The sequence below is a fragment of the Pan paniscus genome, chromosome 2, assembly GCF_029289425.2.
Source record: "Pan paniscus chromosome 2, NHGRI_mPanPan1-v2.0_pri, whole genome shotgun sequence".
Lineage (NCBI taxonomy): Eukaryota > Metazoa > Chordata > Mammalia > Primates > Hominidae > Pan > Pan paniscus.
Genome location: NC_085926.1, coordinates 104824965 through 104839152, shown reverse-complemented (window position 1 = coordinate 104839152; position 14188 = coordinate 104824965). Strand labels below are relative to the sequence as shown.

At 35.9% G+C, this 14188-nt stretch overlaps 1 protein-coding gene and 1 pseudogene across 7 annotated transcripts in view; one reads left to right on the top strand and one right to left on the bottom strand.

The window, feature by feature from the left end:
* The window catches only part of LOC129397422 (ATP synthase subunit a-like), a 903826-nt gene that overhangs the window by 385253 nt on the left and 504385 nt on the right, over window positions 1–14188 (top strand). For 2 of the 7 annotated variants that reach the window (XR_010111622.1, XR_010111619.1), the window contains 2 exons: window positions 6919–6996; window positions 7108–10585. The exons of 1 other annotated variant lie outside the window; for it this stretch is intronic. The gene's annotated coding sequence lies outside the window, so the exon portion shown is untranslated. 4 more of the 7 variants (XR_010111621.1, XR_008624793.1, XR_008624792.1 and 1 more) reach the window with 3 other exon arrangements.
* Window positions 14–1473, bottom strand: LOC100967490 (rRNA-processing protein FCF1 homolog; annotated as a pseudogene).

Sequence of the window (14188 nt, the reverse complement as noted above, 5' to 3'; positions counted from 1 at the left end):
TCTTCTTTCATCCCTCTCTTTCTCCCTTCCTTTCCTTCTTTTTCCCTTTCTTCCTTTCCTTCTTTTCTTTCTAAATATTTTAACGTCTGCCTTCTGTTTGTAGTGAATACTCTATTGTTTTTTTCTAAAAATATGCCACTTTTTATTGTAAACTGACAATTTATAATTGTGTAAATTTATGGGTTACAAAGTTATGTCATAATCTATGGATACAATCTCAAATAATTAATTAAATCAAGTTAGTTAACATACCCATCACTTTAAATACTTAACATTTTCATGTTAAGAACATTTGAAATTTACTCTCGTAGCAATTTTGAAATGTGTGATACTTTATTATTAACCATATTCACCACACTGTGCAACAGAACTTAGAAAAAAGTATAAGACATATTCTACCCACTTTGATCATTATTTAAATTTTTTTTTTTTTTTGAGGCAGAGTTTTGCTCTTGTTACCCAGGCTGGAGTGCAATGGCATGATCTCGGCTCACTGCAACCTCCGCCTCCCAGGTTCAAGTGATTCTCCTGCCTCAGCCTCCCTAGTAACTGGGATTACAGGTGCATGCCACCACACCCGGCTAATTTTTGTATTTTTAGTAGAGATGGGGTTCATCATATTGGTCAGGCTGGTCTTAAACTCCTGACCTCAGGTGATCCACCTGCCTTGGCCTCACAAAGTGCTGGGATTACAGGTGTGAGCCACTGCACCCGGCCTAAAATTTTTAAATGAGACAAAACATCAATTTCAAAACAGCATCAGAAAGTGAGCATATTTAACCATACTCAGCTCATAACAGAGCAAATGGGTAAATGGAAGAATATATCACGCTACTGAATGTTTAATGAACTGGAAACAATAGAAAGTTGGTTGAAGAAAGGCAGAGGAACTTTGTCTTATAAGAGGTAGAACCTAGGGGCTCCATAGTCACCTGACATCTGTTCAGAGTTTTATCTATGGTTAGAAATGTACATGTTAGGAACTCCAGGATTCTTTTGGATTCTTTTTTTAAGGTCCTGGTCAACCAAGGACACAATGTAACACTTGTGAGTTACTCTCTGTACTGAGCTGTCATCTGCATAGGTTTCTTTGCGTGTCCCCGGTAATCATTCCAATATTGGATCCTTAACAATCCTTACAGCTGCTCGATACTTCTGCCCTAATTTCCCAATTTCAGCCATTACACAATCAGTTATACAAGGGATACACTTGGCATACAGATAGTCCATCATTGACTACACTAAGTCCAGTTTGGTTTTAATGGAAAATTTGATAAAGTTGGTGTCAAACAGGATGTGGTAAGGTGGGCCCAGCTGTGTATTATATTGGAAAAATAACCAGGAAGGGTGTTGAGGAACTTTTCTTTTCTTTAGCATGCTGGGATACTATTTTTCTTTCTTTTCACGTTTTAGTCTATCCTATTCTTTAAGCCTCTGATCTCTGAGACTAAGCATTCACTTCATGGTCGCATACTTCCTGTTTTATTTTGCTTCCCCATGTTCATGCCACACTCTCGTTTCTCCTATTATTATCTTTAAATTGAATTATTCCTTTATTCAACAGTACTATATATGGCTTATTAAATTTTAATTTCAATGATCATATTCTTAATTTCCAAAAATATTGATTGGTGTATTTTTATATCTACCTGTTCACATTTTTGTAATATCTAGTTTTGGTTTGGTTTGGTTGGCTGGTTTGCCTATTTGTAATGTTAGTTATCTTCATGTATTTTGAAGTTTAATTTTACATCCTTTTCAATAACACACTGTGGTTTTTCCTCTCTCTGTCCTTATCTTTATTGGCTAATAGTTTTGCATTATCTGCTGGATCCCTTTCCATAAAGAGATCTGTTCTTCTTTGATATAATTACCTCTGGAAATATCTCATTACACATCGGTTAACTTCCTTTCATAGGTTATCTAAGTGTTGTGTTGCAATATGATATAGACATAATGACAGTATGATTGTCTGACAGAAGTTGGTTCCTATCACAGCTCCAATAGCAGAGGGACTGAGAAAGCTTCTAGATTTTATTTTCTCTCTAAAAACAAAATATCACTTCAAATATGAAAGAAGAATTAGATCAACACCATATAATTCTTATTCAACCTTACTCCATACAAGAGGCATAAAGTACTTGGTACACAGGTCTTCACTTATTCTTCTTGTGATGATGGCAGATTTTTACTAAACTTTGTAGTATCTATCTGAGCCAAGATACAGCTGCAGAATTCTCCACAAGGAGCTCTTACCAAGAGAGAAGGGATGATATTGCAGAAAAACTGTGATTTTAGCTCTGAACTCATTACTTTCACCTTTTTCTAATATGCCAAATTTACTTATTTTAGTTTTTGAGACAGAGCCCAGGCGGAAATGCACTGGCACAATTTCGGCTTACTGCAACCTCTGCCTCCCAAGCTCAGGCAATCTTCCCGCCTCAGCCTCCCATGTAGCTGAGCCTATAGCCATGTGCCACCATGCCTGGCTAATTTTTGTATTTTTAGTAGCAATGGGGTTTCACCAAGTTGGCCAGGCTTGTCTCAAACTTCTGACCTCAGGTGACCTGACCGTCTTGGCCTCCCAAACTGCTGGGGTTACAGGCGTGAGCCACTGTGCCCGGCCCATGCTGCATTTACTTATTGCTAATATGCACCAGTAAATAAATGTATCCATAGATCCAGGGAAGTGTTAAAGTCTCATATGACTTAATTTTAGATGTGTCATTTTTCTTAAACACACTAGGATATAGAATAAGTAATTTTACAGAATAAATTCTATTTGAGCGGCAATAATTATCAACTGGAAGAAAAGAATACGGACAAGAAATGGGTTGGCAGAATAACAGCATAAAAGCACTTGAGAGAACATTTCAAATTATATTCTCTAGGTTGTGAATATGTGTGTGGGGAGTGGGTGTGATGAGAAAACAACTTCATGATAAAATAAAAATCTAGATTTAATAAAGCTAAGAATACTTTTTTTTTCTGAAAAGAATTCTGAAGAGAAGGAAATGATAAGCATTATTTCCCAAAGGTCATTGTCCATGGAACTCTTTTCTTTCTTAGGAATTTTATCAGCTTCTCTATTGTAGGACTGATATGCCTCACTATATTGTACTAGCCAGCATCCTTTCTGACTGCCAGACAATCACTTTATTAGTTTCTGCCTGTGCCATACCAGTTGTTAAGTATTTTGAAAATCACCTTGTATAGGATGCATTTTAGAAAATTCCATTTGAGGCTGGGCGAGGCGGCTCACGCCTGTAATCTCAACGCTTTGGGAGGCCGAGGCGGGCAGATCACGAGGTCAGGAAATTGAGACCATCCTGGCTAACTAGGTGAAACCCCGTCTCTACTAAAAATACAAAAAAAAAAAAAAAAAAAAAATCAGCCGGGCGTGGTGGTGGGCGCCTGTAGTCCCAGCTACTCCAGAGGCTGAGGCAGGAGAAGGGCGTGAACCCGGGAGGCGGAGCTTGCCGTGAGCCAAGATCCTGCCACTGCACTCCAGCCTGGGCGACACAGCGGGATTCCGTCTCAAAAAAAAAAAAAAAAAGAAAAGAAAATTCCATTTGAGAGGTGATGTCATTGATGAGTCACAGATCACAGATAAAATAGGATTGGGAACATTTATCATATTTGTTTATTTTTCTTGGTTTCAGATTTTGTATTCTATGCAAAATAAATTTCAATTTGTATATTAATTACTATGTACCATGTAAAGTACCAATGTGGGCATTATGATGTAAAAACACATTTATTTAAAACACAAGTAATTCATGTCCAATGGAAAAATATTGGAAAGCACAGATAAACAAAAATTTAAAAAAATAAAATTAAGAACCCAATTTTGGAGCTTTCCTCCCTATTCTTCCTGCCAAGCACAGCTAAAACCCCTGAACATTATGTATAAAAAACAGAAGAAGACTTTGAAAGGTAGAAACAGGAAAGTAGACCAGCTAAGAATCTTAAGACCAAGAAATAACATACTGGAGAGTTCCTTGGGTTTTCTTTTTGCCTCATATATCCCAGACTTGGAGCTGAAGAAGCTAGCAACCCGAAACACCCAGGGCAGCGATGTAACCAATGAAGATTCAAAAGGATGACTTATTCTTTTTAGTTACTCAAAAACACTGCAATTTCACAAATTTTTTTTTGAAAAGATTCCTTCTCTTTTAAAAGTAATCAATAAATTCTCTATTGCTTAAGTCAATTCATATAGGGTATTAGTTTCCTATTACTGTTACAAATTACCACAAAATGTGTGGCCTAAAACAACACAAATATATCTTACATCCTGGAGGTCAGAGGTCTGAAATGAATTGGCAAAGCCGCATTTCATCTCTCTAGGGGAGAATCCATTTCCTGGCCTTTTTCAGCTTCTAGAAGCCATCTGAGTTTTTTGGTTCATCTCTTTTTCTCTCCCAGTCTCTTTTATACACCACCCCTCTGTTTTCATTACCAGATCCCTTTCTCTGACTCTAACTCTCCTGCTTCTCTCTTATAAGGTCACTTGTGATGACATTGGGATTGCCCAGGAAATAATCTAGTTAAATCTCCCATTTTAGGGTCCTTCACCTAATCATCTCTGCAAAGTCCCTTTTGTCGTATAATGTATCATATTCACAGTTCCTGGGGTTTAGAATGTGAATCTCATTTCAGAGCCATTACTTTACCTATCAAATATGGCATCTGCTTTCCTTGGATTCTATAATACTATATTGTTACATTTTATATTTCTTAAGTGTCTGGCTATTTCTTTACAAATTCCCTTTCAGGTTTTACTCTATGCTCTTAATTATTGGGGCTTCTCGGGTTTTATTCTTAGTAATTGGGATCAATCCCAAAGTAAATCCTAAAAATTACCAGTGTATTTCTTATCCTGTGCAATCAAGATAATTCCCTCAGTGGATTATAAAAATCTCTATTATATTCCTGACTCTGCTATTGAATTTTTACACAATTAATCCATAGACATCTCACATATAACATGTCTCAGACTGAAAGCATGTTTGCGCCTTCAAAGGTGCACTCTTTTACCCATTCATTTAATGTCATTTCCACGCACCCTTTGCCTAAGTCAAAGTCATCTTTACTTCCTCCATCTCCTTCCCTTCCCCAAATCATTATGGACCTGAAAAGCACATTAAATTGAATTTCTTTATAAATCTTTCTCCATATGCACCAACACTCCTCAATCTAGTCCAGTTTTGTCTTTTCTCTGTATTTTGGTAACACACTTCTAAATGGTCTTAAATCCAGGATGACTCCCTTCAAATTCATTCTCTGTATTGAAGCTGGACTGGCAGTGAAACAAGCAGCTATAGCCCTCTTTGTAAACCACAAATCTAATCATGCCACATTCCTATCTAAAATAATCCAGTGACCCTTAATTGATGCTAGGATAAAAACAAAACCATTTTTTACAACATAGTATGAAAGCTCCATGTCTTAGCCTGTTTTCTGCTGTTATAACAGAATTAACACAGACTAGACAATTTCTTAAATAAAAAGAGATTGAGCTCATAGTTCTAGAAGTTGGCGAATTGAAGATTGAGGGACTGCATCTGGTAAAGGTCTTCTTGCTCTGTCATAACGTGGTAGAAGGTATCACTTGGCAAGAAAAAATGCATGCGAGACAGAAAATGGGGGTCAAACTTACCCTTTTACAGGGAGACTGCTCTCCAGATAATAGCATAATTCATTCATGAAGGCATGTTCCTTATGCCTTAATCACTTCTTTAAAAATCCTACTTTTTAATACTGTCACAATGGCAATTAAATTTCTACATAAGTTCTGGAGGGGACATTCAAACCACAGTACTCTTAAGTATTGAGGCCACTGGTTTCCACTCTAGCTTCATTTCTCATTGTATTCTTTCACTTCCTTAGATGCTCTATTCACTCTCTCATTCTCCCTTTTCTCCTCCTGACTCTCCCATATACTGTTCATGCTACTCTTTTTGTCTAGAAGCTATTTTTCTCACCTTCTCATCTGGCTAACTGCTATTCTCTTTTCAGATTGCCAACTCCTCCGGGAAGCCTTTTCTGGCTGTGAATTCAGGTCAAATGTACTTTCCTAATGTCTCCTTTAACACTCCTCTTCGTCTCAAATTACCTGTTGCCCCTTTTTATGCCCATGATTAGCACTAGACTGTAAACACCATGAGGACAGGCATAGCATTTATGTAATGGGTATTCATTAATTGTTTGATGAAAGAAGAAAGAAGAAATTATTTTATGAAATACAAATTGGATGTGAAGGATTGTAAATTTTTTTTTTTTTTGCAAAATAGAAATACCTTTTAGGTGAAGTAGCTCATGTTTTCTTAACAAGAGAGGAAGGGAGAAAGAGAGCCATGATAGTTTTTAATATCTATCAAGCATATGCTCGAATTAATACTTTAACTCTTAAGAGAAGATAAACTTTAGTTTTAATTCAAACATATTACTGGTAAGTTAATGTTTGGATATTTTAACACTGATATTTTTAACTGTTTAATGTCTTTATCATGAACCTTTACTATAATAAAAGTAAATAAACACACAAAATCTCACACTGTTTTTAGAGTTGACAAACATCATTTTGAATTGCTGACTGTTATTGTAACTACATGTAAACTAGAAATGAAACACTTGCTGAACTTAATATTGATCGAGTTCCATAAGATTAGGGCCATGAAAGCAAAGCCATTGATGTTTTAATGACAATAATTAGAAAAAGTTTAGGCTCAGATTTTGCATCTTCATTTCAGTAGCGTCCTTCTGTAAGTCTTAAACACATCTTAAATTGGACTTTAAGAATTATAAGCTAAATGCAAGAGTTCTAATTGTCTGAAGGTAGTTTGTATGTTAAAACTGCTAAACTCTAAACATCTATGTGCTTTGGTGCCCCGTTTTCTTTGATTTGGAGTTTAGGATGAGAGACGTTGAGCTCCAAACTCAGACTAAGAAACTATAAGAAATATGCTTCAATGAAGAAGCTGTTCAAAAATGGTAATGATTCCTGAAACTCTGTAACAAAAAAAAGTTTTACAGATTATTTATTTAATTGCCTTCTCGAATCAGAAAGTTTTTTATTTTATTTTTCCTCTCTAACTGTTATAGAGTAAGATTGTTTCCTTGAGGCAAGAAAGAAATGCAGAAGTCTTGACAAACAAAAGAAGAGATTGCCTTAGGGAAGGGGACTACAGTGAACACTGAGAACTTCTTCCCACGCTAAGACAATCTTTACAGAGCAACACTCCGTCTCAAAAAAAAAAAAAAAAAAAAAAAAAGTAAGCATAAGAAGGCAAAAGGTGGTGTGACTCACTGGCTTTTGACTATATAGTTGAACATCAAATCTTAAATTATTTGGTCATTCGAAAAATGCTTATATATGCTAAATGGGTAATGTTAATAATACTACCCTGCTGTTGATAAAGATCATCCATCCTTAAAATTTTTTTAATAAGCTCACAAGCCAGAGTTGCTCAAGTTTAGGAAACTGAAGGATAACACATAGTAATTATAAGTAAAAGTAAGAAGGAGCTATAGAGAGAAATCCAGCATACCAAGGGATCTTTAAAATGAAAGAAATAATAAAGCCCAGCTTAGTAGTATAGGAAAGCCATTCATTTTTAATCAAAATCTGTATTACCAATTTGGGAAAGTAACTTTTATTTCTAAAGAATCAGTTTATTCTTCTGTAAAAGAAGGTTCTGTCTGGGGAGTCAGTGATTATGACAATTTCCTATTTTAGTGGGTATTGTATTTTTCTGACATGTTCTGAGTAAAAATATCAAAGGGACTAAAAATATCAAGGAGAAACCCCATGAGCAACGGGGTTTCTCTGTAAACATTTGCTGCATTCCAGTGGTGATAATCAAAGACATCAGTTCTCACGTATTTGTTTCTAATCGTTGTGAGAAAGAAATGAAATTAGTGATAGCCCATATTAGCAAATGTGTATAATCCCAGCTTTTATCGACAGCCCAACTTCAATACCTGGGTGTGTGATTATTTTGCATGTAAACAGATGTTAGGATGGAAAAAAAAATAAGAACTACTGATGTACAGGGATAGGAAGTAGAAAAGTAAATGCTTAGAGATGTCTAGATATTAAATAATTAAGTATAAAAACATTAAATCGAGTCCCATTTGATGATATTTTAGTTAAATATCAAAGTTTTTTTCATAACTTGAAATGCTCAGGTCAAATCTCTTTAAAATGTCATGGATGACAGCTTTATAAAACTGTGTGAACCCATCATCCTCATGAAATGTTAAACATTGATGGTTCTAAAGAAAGTAAATGCAGATCTCCTGAATTTAATAGAAAATTTTTGTAGGTTTTTTAAACTGAATATATCACCATATTGAGGCCAAATATTCTTAAAGTGAAAGGAAATAGCTATGTCAATTTATCTCTGAAAAGAAAATTATTTGGTAAATTAAGATAGATGTAAAAAATGGGTGAATAAAGAGTTAGATACTTAATTGTGATAAAAAAATATTGGGAAGAAGAATTGAGGATTCAAAGGAGAGTGGATAGCTGTGGATATTAACAGCTTCTCAAATTGCGTAGTATTATTGACAAAACATGAGTGATCATGTGACCACATGTTTGGCAGCCATGAGACCAATACATTTCTTAAAACTAAGAATATAAAAAAAGAAAGTTTTCATATTTTTATCATTTTAATTAAGCCACTCTAGTTCGATATATCTCTGTGATTTTCCGATTTTCCTCTTTGTAATTGTGTGGAGTGCCTTTGATTTTGAACTATGAAACCCACTTGAAGATTTTAACATGTTTTTGTCTTGTCCTTCTCTTCAAGAATAGTCTTAGAGATGTTTTCAAAACACATAAATCAAAGACCTCGGATAAAATCTATCTCACACCTTCTCTTTGATCCTATTTTCTATGTCCTTGAATGCTTTTGCTCCTTTCATAAAGTGAACAGAGTTTCAGTTTTGCATTGCTGCTTTTCCAATTTGACTGTCAAAGATATAAAACTAATTCTTTCCATTTCACTGAAAGTGACATTACCCTGTTCTTTCCCTTTCTCCTTATTAAACAAACATCCCTGAATCATTAAGTTCTGTTGCACGTTAATATTAATTAGGGATATAGCCTTACTTATGAAAATGGTGAAAATTCTAAACTATTTAAGAAATAAAGAATAAAGATGCCGCCCTTGAAGGGCATTGAGGTTTTCAGCATCATAACAATTTCAAACTTCTTAATATACTGTAGTTAATTAAGTCATCAACTAGACATATCAGGTTTATTGCTCTTTTGGATTAAAATAAATTAAAGCAGAACGGAAACACAACTTAATTGGCCTTAGATAAGTTGTTATATTGTTACTACAATAGTTCTCTTGGATTTAGTAATCATAATTATGCAAATCTTAATTAGGTAATTATTGTTGTGCAGTTTTTCTTGACTTAAGGAGGAAAATCCATTGGCACAATCAACCGTATCATGCTGTGTCAGAAACTTTAAATCAGAAAATTTTTTAGAATAAGTTGTGGAGTGCTTTATTATATACTGGATATAATTCCCTAAGCAACTAAGAGAGAAAATGTTTGAAAATACTCCTTGATTCAATATATATTCTCTTTTGTAGCTGCCAGTATGCTGCTCTGATTTGTCAGAATGAGACTGATGGAGGGGAGAAGTCATCATGCATGGGTGATTTTCCACCAGAGTAGACACTATGTAAAAGAGGCTCATGGATTCTTGGTTCCACCAAGAATAAATTTTGAACAGAGTTTGAATACTTTTATGTTTCTTAGCCCATAATAGATTGAGTTCAGCCATTTAATTTCTAATTTGATTTACAGCAATCATGGAAAGAGGAGAAACTATGTGTTTCTAGTGTAACACATTACAGGCATTTGAGGAAATTTATGTACACTGCATTCTGCAAAATGAAAGAATGTTCATTTTGAGAAAAATAAAGAGTTAAATAAAATAAAAAGTTTTAACCAAAGTACTAACAAAAACAATGAGAGGTATTTCAGGAGATAACTTGAATAATCCAGAAAGGCAGCTGAGCATGGCTAAAGATAGAATAGAATGGCTTGTGGTATCTGGCCAGTACAGATGGAAGTAGATCTCTGAGCCAGTACAGCTTTCATTAAGAAGTAATCAGAGGAAGAACAGCCTGCTCTGAGGTTGAACTTTGCAAAGCTGGGAATGTTCCTTCTTTGAAGGAGATCTTAGTTTAGGCATTCATTTTTATTTTATTTTTTATAGAGTTAATGAACCAGTCTTACAGCCTTCCTTTAGCCAATGAGTTAAAGAAATCTTTGCATAAGTTTATTCAAATTAGAGTTTCCACCAAGATATCCCTGTAAATGCACCTTCCAGAGCCAGTCTGTGTAGGCATGGAAGCAAACATCCTCTCTTGGCTTCTGCAGCAAATTCCAAGTGGCAATGGAACTTTACCTTCGCTGACTCTTTTGTTTCTTTTTTCCCGTGGATTCTGTGCTTTTGTTTTTGTTTCTGGTTTTGGTTTTTATATAACTCAGAAGTTATTTCCTAATGTGCCAGAAATGTTTGTGAATTTGGTTTTATAGCCTATTTGATTATCCTTTTTAGGTGGAGACCTATTCTGTTGGGTTAGAGATGATAGAAAATCTTATTTGTCGGTTGGTTTGTTTGTTCAAGAATACACTGACCTTCTACAAGAAAGGAGAGCTCTTTGACACCTGGAAATGTGAGTTTTTTGTTTTCTGTTTATTTTAAACCATGACTAAGGGTATAGAACTAAAGCTGCCAGCTACATGTCTGTGTAGCTGTAATTATCTTATAAGTCTAAGATCTTAATATAAGTCTAAGATATTAAAATTAATGTCTTATAAAATTAATCTTATAATTAAGTATAATTTAGTTAATTTTAATATTAGACTTATTAACTCTTGTTATAGATAATCTTTTAATACTTGTATAATATCTAAGCAAGATAGATTATTGAAAATTGGTTGCCAGGCACAGTGGCTCATGCCTGTAATCCCAGCACTTTGGGAGGCCAAGGCGGGTGGATCATCTGAGGTCGGGAGTTCAAGACCAGCCTGACCAACATGGAGAAACCCTGTCTCTACTAAAAAATACAAAATTAGCCGGGCGTGGTGGCACATGCCTGTAATCCCAGCTACTAGGGAGGCTGAGGCAGGAGAATCACTTGAACCTGGGAGGCGGAGGTTGCAGTGAGCCGAGATTGCGCCATTGCACTCCAGCCTGGACAACAAGAGTGAAACTCCATCTCAAAAAAAAAAAAAGAAAAAAAAAGAAAATTGGTCACCATGCATGGTTTTAATAAAAATATACATACATATTTAAATACATATATACATGCATGTATATATCTTAAATATATATACATATATGTACACACCCTTGTGTTTCATAAGTTTACAGAAGCTTGGGACAGCTCTGAATGGCAACACGGTCCTGAGATGTGTGATTACCTGGGACTTTCATTGGACCTACATTTCAGCTCTACTCTCCTCACTGCCCTATGCTGCTTTGACCCTAAAAGTGAAGCCAGCTTGGCCAGGTGCAGTGACTCACACCTGTAATCCCAGCACTTTGGGAGGCCGAGGTGGGCAAATCAAGAAGTCAGGAAATCGAGACCACCCTGGCCAACATTGTGAAACACCATCTCTACTAAAACACAAAAAAATTAGCCAGGTGTGGTGGCACGCACCTGCAGTGCCAGCTACTCGGGAGGCTGAGGCAGGGGAATCACTTGAACCCGGGAGGAGGAAATTGCAGCGAGCCAAAATCGCGCCACTGCACTCCAGCCTGGGCGACAGAGAGAGACTCCATCTCAAAAACAAAACAAAACAAAACAAAATAAACAAAAAGTGAAGCCAACTCAATCGTCTCATAGAACTGATGTTTACGGTGTTTTTAAATAAACATAGAAATTGGCCCTCCCAGTCTTAAAACTTCAAAAACTTACATTTGTCTTACCTCAGTTCCTTTCTCAGGAATCCAGTCATCAAGGCTCCCAGATAGTATCAATGAACGGAAACTTACCAGATCACGATATCTGGACAATGAGGTGTCAGATCCCCCTCATCCATCCTGATTACCTAACTGACTACCTGCTTCCTGTTGGCCAACTACTCTCCCTTACCCCTCCCTAATTCTTGTTTTCCCACAAATGGTTACATTTCTGTCCTGCTATAGAAGCCCTTAATTTTAATTGGTCGAGGAGATGGATTTGAGACTGATTTTTTTGCTCTCCTTGGCTGTTGCACCTGAATAGCCTTTTTCCCTGGCAATACTTTTTGTCTCAGTGATTGGCTTTCTGTGCAGTGAGCAATGGGACCAAACTTCTGGTGTTTTGGTAACAAATTTTGGTTTCCTGACCGTGAATGCATTGCTTGTGACTCAGCTGCCATGGGCTGGGAGAGTTTCAAAAGCCCTCTAAGCAGCTACCTGACCATTTTGGCCAGAGGTGGATTTTAGTCTCTCCCCATTTGGGCCCACTTCTGCCAACCCCAACCATGTTCCTGATTGCCTAGGAAGAACAGCCTTTGAAATTTGACGTCTATGTCCAGAAAGGTGAGTGTCTTTTATGGGTACTAGACAGTGGGAATGGTTCCTCTCCATTTGGGAAATCCCAAAGGCATATCAGTTTGCAGGTTAAACAAGCCAAACTGATGGAGAGAGGATAATACCTTGACTGATTCAGTTTGAACACTATTGGGGCTTGTTCATTGCTACAGAAGTTGGATTGTGTTTTGGTGATTGTTTGTGTATGTCTATGTAGTTATGGGATGTCAGGGTTTGATCCCAGAGTGCAGCCCACATGGGTGCATTCTTTGGGTTAGTCTGTACGTAGTTGTGGGTTGACGGAGCAGGGGAAATTCTACAGCCATCCCACTCTGAGTGTGGCTGATCTTGTCTGATCGCGATGTCTTTGCATTGTAGTGCTGTCTTACAATTGAATTCATTTTGCTGTTGAATGGGAAAGCAGGATGGAGGTCCATGTATGTATGCTTTTATGCTGCTGTTCTAAACAGGGTTGGACCTGATTAGTACTGTGATGCTCTTCTGTGGTGCTGTTTGGCCCCAGTGTTCTTTGGAATCTTGGGAATTTTGGCCTTTAAAAGTTAAACTGCCATGGGAACTGATTTACCCAGTTTTAGTTCATAGCCTTCATTGTATTATCTATCAGGGCAAAAAAGTTAGCCGTGTGAACATGTTCGTAAACCAGTGAGTTTGTATTGCTATCTCATGCCTAGAATTCTAAAGTAAAAACTATTGGGTCTTTGTTTGTATATATGTATATGGGTCTAAATGTTACGTGTTGTTTTTACAGGGTACCAGATTGGCTCATAAATAAAAGAGCACTCATAAATTAAGTGAATATGTCCAAGCATTTTTCAAGTTCATGTGACTTGAGTAAATAGTCAATTAAAAAGATGGCTTTAAAATTATTGGTAAAATAAAAGTAGAAATGTCTTCAGAATTGTCAGCATACATTTTTGTCTGGGTTTTATATTTGTCTTTATTAGATATTTTGAGGTGTCAAGGTTTGGTACAGAAGGTTATAAAACTATAAACCCAGCCAAAGTAAAATAATCTATGTTTGTGTGATTCGTTTGACAAATAAGTCTAATTTAATGTTGTTTTAATGAAAACAGCTGAATCTTCTGAGTTACTAGGGAAAATGCCCATATATTTAATTTTAAAGTCCTCACTTAGGTGAGCACCTCATATTCACAGGGTATAAAAAGTGGTTAACAAGGAAATGACTTAAAATGATTATTAACTTTGTTTAATATCTCAGTTTTCAGAAGTAAGCTAAATAAACTGTTAAAAAATGAAAGAATTGAAAACATGTAAATGGAATAAATGCTTGTAAGTGAACTTTTTGTGTAGTTTAAAATCTTAAAATTATTTTTAATGCTCATTGGATGTTCGGGTCACTTCCAATTAAAAAAGGGTTGTGATATGGGGAAACAGGTTTTTAAAAAGTGTGAACTGTTCTCATCTATAAAATGCTAGCTAATATCTAATAAATAGTTCAGAATTTCTTGCCTCCTAGTTTTCATTAACATTTAAGATTAGCAAGAATAAGAATTCTAGTTAATATAAAATTCTGTATATAAAATGTGCCAAAGAAGATATGTTTTTATTGAGAAAAATAGTAATTTTGTCTAATTCAGAAGTTACCTAAAG